The following is a 10,109-nucleotide window of genomic DNA, read 5'->3' as shown; positions in this document are numbered from 1 at the left end:
TTTTAACTCTGTTAATTGTTTCTTTTGCTGTGCAGAAGCTTTTTAGTTTGATATAATCCCATTTGTTTATTTTTCCTTTGGTTGCCCGTGCTTTTGGGGTCGTATTCATGAAGTCTGTGCCCAGTCCTATTTCCTGAAGTGTTTCTCCTATGTTTTTTAAAGAAGTTTTATTGTCTCAGGGTGTATATTTAAATCCTTAATCCATTTTGAGTTGATTTTAGTATACGGTGAGAGGTATGGATCTAGTTTCATTCTCCTGCATATCGATATCCAGTTATCCCAGCACCACTTGCTGAAGAGGCAGTCCCTTCCCCAGTGAATAGGCTTGGTGTCTTTGTCAAAGATCAGATGGCAGTAAGTGTGTGGGTTGATTTCTGGATTCTCTATTCTATTCCATTGGTCAGTGTGTCTGTTTTTATGCCAGTACCATACTGTTTTGGTTATTATAGCTTTGTAGTATAGCTTAAAGTCAGGTAGTGTTATGCCTCCAGCTTTATTTTTTTTGCTGAGCATTACTTTGGCTATGCGTGGTCTTTTATTGTTCCATATAAACGTCTGAATAGTTTTTTCCATTTCTGAGAAAAATGTCTTTGGAATTTTGATGGGCATTGCGTTGAATTTGTATATCACTTTGGGTAGTATGGACATTTTCACTATGTTGATTCTTCCAATCCAAGAGCATGGAATATCTTTCCATCTTCTTGTATCCTCTCTAATTTCTCTCAGCAGTGGTTTGTAGTTCTCATTATAGAGATTTTTCACGTCCTTGGTTAACTCAATTCCTAAGTATTTTATTTTTTTGGTGGCTATTGTAAATGGGCAGGCTTTCTTGATTTCTCCTTCTGCATGTTCACTATTGGAGAAAAGAAATGCTACTGATTTTTGTGTGTTGATTTTGTATACTGCTACTGTGCTGAAATCATTTATCAATTCCAACAGTTTTTTTGTAGAGGTTTTAGGCTGTTCGATATATAGGATCATGTCATCTGCAAACAGGGACAGTTTGACTTCATCTTTTCCAATCTGGATGCCCTTTATTTCCTTCTCTTCTCTGATTGCTCTGGCTAGTACTTCCAACACTATGTTGAATAGGAGTGGTGAGAGTGGGCATCCTTGTCTAGTTCCTGTTCTTAAAGGAAAAGCTTTCAGCTTTTCCCCATTCAGGATGATATTGGCAGTGGGTTTGGCATATATGGCTTTAATTATGTTGAGATACTTTCCCTCTATGCCTAACTTATAGAGGGTCTTTGTCATGAATGAGTGCTGAACTTTATCAAATGCTTTTTCAGCATCTATAGAGATGATCATATGGTCCTTGTGTTTGAGTTTATTAATATGGTGTATCACATTTATTGATTTGCGTATGTTGAACCAACCTTGCATCCCTGGGATGAATCCCACTTGACCGTGATGAATAATTTTACGTATGTGTTGCTGTATTCTGTTTGCCAGTATTTTAGTGAGGATTTTTGCATCTATATTCATCAAGGATATCGGCCCGTAGTTTTCTTTTTTGGTTATATCTTTACCCGGTTTTGGTATCAGGATGATGTTTGCTTCATAGAATGAGTTTGGGAGATTTGCGTCCGTTTCAATCTTTTGGAATAGTTTGTAAAGAATCGGTGTCAATTCCTCTTTGAATGTTTGGTAAAATTCTGCTGTGAATCCATCTGGTCCTGGGCTTTTCTTTGTAGGGAGCCTTCTGATAACAGCTTCAATCTCCTTTATTGTTATTGGTCTGTTCAAATTTTCTACGTCTTCATGGTTCAGTTTTGGGAGCTTGTGTGTGTCCAGAAATTTATCCATTTCCTCCAGATTTTCAAATTTGTTGGCATATAGTTGTTTATAGTAGTCTCGAATGATTCCTTGTATTTCAGATGAATCAGTTGTAATATCGCCTTTTTCATTTCTAATTTTTGTTATTTGAGTCTTCTCTCTTCTCTTTTTTGTTAGCCATGCTAATGGTTTGTCAATTTTATTTATCTTTTCAAAAAACCAACTTTTTGATTCGTTGATCTTTTGAATTGTTTTTTGGTTTTCAATTTCATTCAGTTCTGCTCTGATCTTAATGATTTCTTTCCGTCTGCTAACTTTAGGTTTGGATTGTTCTTGTTTTTCTAGTTCTTTAAGGTGAAGTGTTAGGTTGTTCACTTGCCATCTTTCCATTCTTCTGAAGTGAGCATTTATTGCAATAAATTTTCCCCTCAACACTGCTTTTGCAGTATCCCACAGGTTTTGGTATGATGTATCATTGTTTTCATTAGTTTCAATAAATTTTTTGATTTCCTGCTTGATTTCTTCTTGGACCCATATGACATTAAGTAGAATGCTGTTTAATTTCCATGTGTTTGTATAGTTTCCAGAGTTTTGTTTGTTATTAATTTCTAGTTTTAATCCATTGTGGTCTGAGAAGATACATGGGATAATTCCAATTTTTTTGAATTTATTGAGACTTGATTTGTGACCTAATATGTGATCTATCCTGGAGAATGATCCATGTGCTGATAAGAAGAATGAATATTCTGAGGTTGTTGGAATGTTCTGTAGATATCTGCCAATTCCAATTGGTCTAGAGTCTTGTTTAGATCTTGTGTTTCTCTACTGATTCTTTGCCTAGATGATCTGTCTAATATTGACAGTGGAGTGTTCAGGTCCCCTGCTATTATGGTATTAGTGTCTATTTCCTTCTTTAGGTCTAATAGAGTTTGTTTTATAAATCTGGCTGCTCCAACATTGGGTGCGTACATATTTATGATTGTTATGTCTTCTTGATGGATCAGTCCTTTTATCATTAAGTAGTGTCCCTCATTGTCTCTTTTTATGGTTTTTAGTTTAAAGTCTATTTTGTCAGATATAAGAATAGCCACTCCAGCTCGTTTTTCTTTTCTGTTTGCATGGTAAATCTTTTTCCATCCTTTCACTCTTAGTCTGTGTGAATCTTTATGGGTGAGGTGGGTCTCTTGTAGGCAGCATATAGTTGGGTCCTGCTTTTTGATCCAGTCAGCCAGTCTGTGTCTTTTAATTGGGGAATTTAAGCCTTTAACATTAAGAGTTGTTATTGAAAGGTGTTGATTTATTCCTAGCATTTTATTGGTTGTTTGGTTGTCTTAGGTGTCTTTTGTTCCTTGCTTTCTGATTTACTGTTTGGTTTCTTTGTTTGTTGGTTCCTTAGGTTGTAGATAGTGTTTTTGTTAGCTTGTTTTCTCTTCATGAATGCCATTTTTATTGTACTAGCGGGTTTAGATTTTTCTTAGGTTTTTCTGGCAGTGGTAGTTATTTTTCAGGAACCAAACCCAGTACTCCCTTGAGGATTTCTTGTAAGGGTGGTCTTGTGGTAGTGAACTCCCGCAGTTTCTGTTTGTCTGAGAAATATACTATTTGCCCCTCATTTCGGAAGGATAGCCTTGCAGGGTAGAGTATTCTTGGCTGGCAATCTTTGTCTTTTAGTATTTTGAAAATATCATCCCATTCCTTTCTAGCTTTTAGGGTTTGTGATGAAAAGTCTGATGTTAACCTGATTGGGGCTCCCTTATAGGTGATTTGACGCTTCTCTCTTGCAGCTTTTAAGATTCTCTCTTTGTCTCTGAGTTTTGCCAATTTGACTATGACATGTCTTGGAGAAGGCCTTTTTGGGTTGAATACGTTTGGAGATCGTTGAGCTTCCTGGATCTGAAGATCTGTGATTTTTCCTATACCTGGGAAGTTTTCTGCCACTATTTTGTTGAATATGTTTTCAATGGAATCTCCATTTTCCTCCCCTTCTGGAATACCCATGACTCGGATATTTGAGCGCTTGAGGTTGTCTGATATCTCTCTCAGATTTTCTTCCATGTCCTTGATTCTTTTTTCTTTCTTTTTGTCTGCTTGTGTTATTTCAAACAGCCCATCTTCAAGTTCAGAGGTTCTCTCTTCAACTTCGACAAGCCTGCTGGTTAAACTCTCCGTTGTGTTTTTTATTTCGCTGAATAATTTCTTCAGTTCAGCAAGTTCTGCTACATTTTTTTTCAGGACATTGATTTCCTTGTATATTTCCTCTTTCAGATCCTGTATACTTTTCCTCATTTCATCATGATGTCTAGCTGAGTTTTCTTGTATCTCATTCAGTTTCCTTAGAATTATCCCTCGAAATTCCTTGTCAGTTATTTCAAGGGCTTCTTGTTCTATAGGATCTAGAGTATGAGATTTATTAACTTTTGGTGGTGTACTTTCTTGATTTTTTATATTTCTGGTGTCTTTTTTTTGGTGTTTATTCATTGTGGCAGGGGGTTTCACAGTCCACCGGTTTGAGACTAATGACTAACTAGGATGTTGCTGTGGTTGCCAATTTGGTATGGCTCCCGCCGTGACTGCTCAGTTGGCCTCTAGTGTCTTCTGTGTGTGGTTGCCTCGGGTCTTGGGCTTCTCCGGGGATCCACCTTTCTGGTCAGCTTGTACTCTGCTGGGCTGGTGGATCACATACCACAGGGTGTGTGATCTCTGTTGAGATTTCACTTCCTGTGCAGGACTTCTCCCCGTTCCGTGTGCTCTGGCCCAGGCTGTTAGATCGTGCAGTGGTGACCCCACCGGGTGTGTGGTTTCTGTCGAGTCTCCGCCTCCCTGGCCGCACGTCTCCCCCCTCTGTGCACACTGTGCTGGGCTGGGGTGTGTCTTCTGCACCCCTCGTCTATCAGCTGGGCCTTCAAGACCCTGCTCAGCACCGCCTCGCCCAGGAAGTCTACCAGGTTTCTGCTAGGCACAGACGACCGGTCTCTCTGGGTGCCTTTGTAGCACTGTGTAGATCTTTCTCGGGTCTTGTTCACCTTTGTATCCCCCCAGTATAAACCGAGTCTAGTGCCCGCCTGCAGCCTGCTCTCCGGCAGGTTCAAGCGGACCTGGGAACTCTCCTACCACACTATTCCCAACCAGAAATTCGTTAGGCTTTTTTCCAAACTGGTGGTCGCAGAGATGGTATCTGCCTCCCAGTAACAGGAAGTTTACCAGGGCGGAGTCCAGGGTGTGGTGGAGTGACAGTCGGCCCGCCCGTACTTCCTTGCCCTCCCAACACTGGTCGGGACGCCCCACACCCCCAGCCCCGCCAGAGAACCGCGGAGGGAGTGGGAGAGGAGGCCGGCCCGCAGGCTCCGGAAAGCCCCACGCCAGGCCAAGCAAATGGGCTCAGTGATGGCCGAGCAGGGCGGAGCTGCCCGCACCTGGGAAAATGGAGGCAGCACCGGCAGTGAGTGGCCTGGTGGTGCAGGCGGGAGCCGCGTGGGCATCCACCCCCCGATCAGAGCTGTGCCAGGGATCACTCACAGTGCTGTGCCAGGTCGGGCGCTCGCTCTGTCTCTGGTTTGTCGCCTTCCGTGTTCTCGGCGCTGCCGCCTCGGGCTGTTCAGTCGCGGCGCTGCTCGGGCGCTCCCAGGAATCGCGGCGCTGCTCGGGCGCTCCCAGGAATCTTCTTTAATGCCGGCCTGAAACCTCGAATCCTGAATAGGGCAGCTGGCTGCCTTCAGTGCGGCCCCAGCCTCCGGGATCCTGGCTGCATCCACAGCAGCCCTGGCACCGTGTTCCCTGTTTCAAGACTCGCTTTTGCAGCTAAGAATCAGTTCTTTTCCTGCTCCACACTTCAAAGCTGTTGCCTGTAAATGAGGCAGTCTCTCCTGCCGGGGGCAAAGTGGCGTTGAGCCCCCACGACCGGCCAGCAGCAGCAGTCCTCCCTTAAGAGATGGCCAGAGGAAGGTCCACAAGTTTCCCGGCTGCCTGAGGCCCAGTGGCCACCTTTTCCACCTCAGCTACTCCGCGCCAGCCGCCGCAGCCGCTGCCATCTTGCGCTCTTTTTTCTTACTTAAATTTTAAAGAAACCAGAAAGTGGTTGGGCATGAAGAATAGTGACCCTGCTGACCACGCAGAAATACCAGAAATTAGAGAGGCATCCTTACTTATCCAGTGTAGAAATAAGAACCATTTTTTAAGCAAAATATTTTTTAAAGAATAATTTGTTTTGGGGTGTGTGTATGGCAGTTACATCTTTTCACAATGTGAAGGGGTACAAGGTAAAGGACAACCAACAAGGTTTTCTACAGACCCTGAGAGCTCCTTTTGTGCCCCAGTTTTCTATTTATGTTATATGTAAAAGGAATCCTACTCTTATCTAGACAGAAGTATATTATTGAGACACAACCTGAATCAAATTTTATGCCTTTGTCTCTCCAGTGCAGAATAAATTCTTCCCATTTTTTCCTCAGAAAAGTGAACTAAGACATCCCACAAGTCTTCCAGAAAGAACTTACCTGCCTCACCTGCTTGAACTACCTTATAGACCCAGTCAACATAGGCTGTGGGCACAGCTTTTGTAGACCCTGTCTGTCTCTGCCTTTCCTGGGAGGAAGCTTAAATTTCTGCTCATTGCCCAATGAGCAGGGAATCATCACACAAGATAGCCTTTAAAATCCATATTCTTCTTAAGAATCTGGTAGCCACTGCCAGAAAAGCCAGTCTCTGGTAATTCCTGAGCTCTGAGGAACACATGTGTGGGACCCACAAGGAGACAAGATCTTCTGTGAAGGGGACAAGAACCTGCTCTGTGTGCTGTGCTCTCACTCTCAGGGGCACGAGGCTCACAGACACCGTTCCGTTGAAGGGGCTGCTGAGGAACACCGGGTAAGTGGTGCCTCTGAGGGTACTATGGAAGCTGGAGGATAGTAGACGTAAGTGATTATAAGGAAGAAGATGATCAAGACGATGATTAATCTGTTCTTTACTGAGTGTCACAAATTGTTGTACGTAGCAATGATGAAGTTGTGAAGAAAATTCACATGTAGATCTGCCTATTTGGAACTTCCATTCCCCTGGAAGAATGATTAAGCTAGTGGTCATTATCATAATTTGATTATATGTTATAATTCTCAAGGCACTGTAAAGCACTCATTATCAGAAAGAGCTCCTGGCCACCAAAACTGAAGTTCAAAAGGCTTGTACATTGGATACATATTTACTAACACTGGAACTTAGCAGGATAAAATACGTTGGAATTAGCAGGGGGAAGTATCTGCATATGAAAATTCTGATGCAAGACACCACACTATCTGAAAATCAGCCATATTTATTTGTCAGTCTCCCTAAACAAATGGTTACATTATATTTTGTGGCTCTACAGCCTGAAATATCTTGAAAGTTATAGTTATTCAGGGTCAACAAGGAAACATTATGATCCTTCCACTTTCTGTAAAGTATTTGTATCTAGCAACATCCCTTGATTCTCTCTACCATTGAGTCTAAATCCTAAATTTATGTTTCTCTTAGGTTCATATTAATACCGTATGTCTTTTCACAGCAGAAGCTCTTAAAGCCAATGAGATTTTTTATGGGAAAAGATACAAGAAAACCAGAGAAATCTAAATGAGAGCTGTACGATCAGTGTATTGTAAGTATGACACTGAATTTCCCTCAAAATCAGCCTGAAACAGACATGCTGGAGACTTATCCATGCATCACTTGAGCTGAAACCATCATGGCTCGAATTTTAGGAAGACCTCTTCTAATAGCTTAGAGTACAATGCAACATTGCTGTTAAGTGAAAATGGTCACTGTATGGAGTAGGGAGGTTTGATACTAAAGACTTATTTACTGACATAGAGATCAGAATATCACAGAAGAGTGCTTATGAATCAACCATAAGTTACAATGGTTCATCTGTAGTCTTTCAGAGCAATGAAAGGCTTTTCTCCAGGTGTTTCCAAAACTCATTAGATGAAAGTAGTTTGAAGGAAGAATGGGTTTGGCTCTTCATATACTTAAATAATAGAAATAAATGTAGGAAAGACAGGAATTAACATATGGTTTCTGGAGGACATGAATTTGCGTGTATAGAATATTGGTAGAAGACATGAGTCAGAGAGAAATAGGTAAGGGTTAAGTGGAGGAGAGTAAAGTCAGCCTAGGTATATTAGCTAGGAAACCCATCTTCCTGCAGAGCTATGTGTATGTACAGACAGAAATGACCAGGGCTGAGTTTAGGAAGCTACATCCTATTCTCCAAGAGGAAGAAAAACAACTTTTAAAGAGACTTATAAAGGAAGGCAAAAGGATTTTACAGCAACTCAAGAAAAGCAAAGCTAAAACAGTTGAAAGAAGAAACACCTAAGGGAAATTTATAAAGAGCTGATGAAAAATTGCTATCAACCAGATGTGGAGCTGCTCCAGGTAAGAACTGGGGACATACCTGATATTTTATCTTGTGGAGGGGAACAGCCTGTATGTAGGTTTTTATAGTCATATTTAGTTACGTAGCCCCATGATAATATGGAAAATACATAAAAGCTTGTATAATGATAAACGCGATTCAACCCTGTCATATATTACTTATATAATGAGGAAGAGGAAACTCCAAAACAGGGCTCTTTGATCATAGAAACATTATTACACACAATGTTGGTTGTGTAGTGAGTCATACTAATGAATATTAAATTAAGGTATTCCAGTTTCAAGTGCAGTTAATTATGGTGACAGACCTATTAATTTTATATTTTAAAGTATTTTCCTTAAATGTTTCTCAGTAATTTGATTTGTAATTTGCACTGTAATTGATATAATCAGAAAATATACCTGACTAAACATAAAATAACTAAATGCAGAACACAGTTTATGAACAACAACAACAAAGCAAGTTGTCAGTTCAGGGAATATATAGAACTCTGTAGTAGACCTAAACCCGGAGGCTTAACTTAGCAGAAAGAGGAAGACAAGGGCTCAGATAGGGAACCAGATGTGAAAGGCAGAAAATTCTTAGTGGGGAATAACTTTTCAGAAGATATATTTAGATTTTCTTCTTAAACATAAATTTCCGTGCTTAACTGAAATATCATAATATCCCTAATAAATTGTTTATTTAGGTCTAAGATGTAATTTATTTATTTATTTATTTTGCCTGAGAAGTAGCAGTGGGGGTGAGTTATATAGTTATGGAGTTGGCACAAAGCATAGGTCCCAGATTTTCAGGTGTCATGAAAAGTAACTCTCCAGAAGTAAGCTTTATAATCTCTTAACTTTTAGGAAGCTTTTTCCATTGTGGTTAAGTATTTGTTTCTTCTGCAGTTTTATTGGTAGCTCTTGAATCTCATATTTTTCTAGCCAAAACTATCCCTCTAATCTTTGTCTGATTTTTTTCCCAGTAAGACTCTATGTAGATCCCCTCATCTCACAGGAATTTAAAAACTGATTTTGACTAGCATATTCTATTTTTTCCACAATGGAGATTGTTTTCAATAATAAAGTAACCAATCACAACATCAGGCTATTTAACAATGTGAGAAATTTGAGTTGTAGACAAGACTGTCAAGATGCATCTTTGAATTCTGTCAGGTATAACTATTTTACTGCACGGGAGCCCAGAGTTTCACCTCTGGAAAACATTAATGGGAGCTGAATGTGAGTGATTCTTGGGACTGGGCTCTAGGAGTCTGTAAGAATTCCAGGATAAGGAAGAATGGCCCAGTGACTGAATCCGATGACATATTTCTTCTGTTATGTGTGAGGGAGGATAATCATTGTGGCCTCCTGATCACTTTCTCAATGCTTTCTCAGTACACTACCTCTGGGCAGGGTTGGTTTGTTCCTTGATTTTGAAAGTGGAAGTGTGAGTTTTGTGAATTTTGCCAAGAGTTCCCTGATGTGGAGGTACCCCACTGGCTCCTTCAAGTTCCCTGTGAGGCTTTCTTTCATACTGGCCACACATGATCAGGGATAAGTCAGGAACCTGATGTGTGCTTGAGAACTCCATATCTGAGGGAGTCTTTCTCAGTTGAAGCAAATCAATAATACTTGACTGTCTTTTAACTTTTTTCTACTTTAATGTAACCTCATTTTATTGTTGTTAAATATAAAGATAGTGTGAAATATAGAATTTTGTCTATTTCCTTTAAATTAAGATAATGTCTTGTGGAGATTATATATGCTGTGCTTGTTCACCTGCTGTGTGAGCTTGCTGGAGTTCAGAAAATACTTCTGTGTGTGATTCCAGTTTAATGGTCTAATGCAGAAATATAGTTTGCACATCATGGACCGACCTGGTTTTCTACAATGCCTATGTCAGTCTGAGATTTTCTCCTCCTTGTTGATCTAGTAAATCTTAC

The 10,109-nt window shown here is 40.5% G+C and overlaps 1 pseudogene; it reads left to right on the top strand.

The window, feature by feature from the left end:
- LOC134374989 (tripartite motif-containing protein 43-like) overlaps positions 1-9,714 on the top strand; it is a 22,518-nt pseudogene extending 12,804 nt beyond the window's left edge.
- The last annotated feature ends 395 nt before the right edge of the window (positions 9,715-10,109 follow it).

This window comes from Cynocephalus volans, chromosome 4 (genome assembly GCF_027409185.1).
Source record: "Cynocephalus volans isolate mCynVol1 chromosome 4, mCynVol1.pri, whole genome shotgun sequence".
NCBI lineage: Eukaryota > Metazoa > Chordata > Mammalia > Dermoptera > Cynocephalidae > Cynocephalus > Cynocephalus volans.
This window is presented reverse-complemented; position numbering and strand designations above follow the sequence as displayed.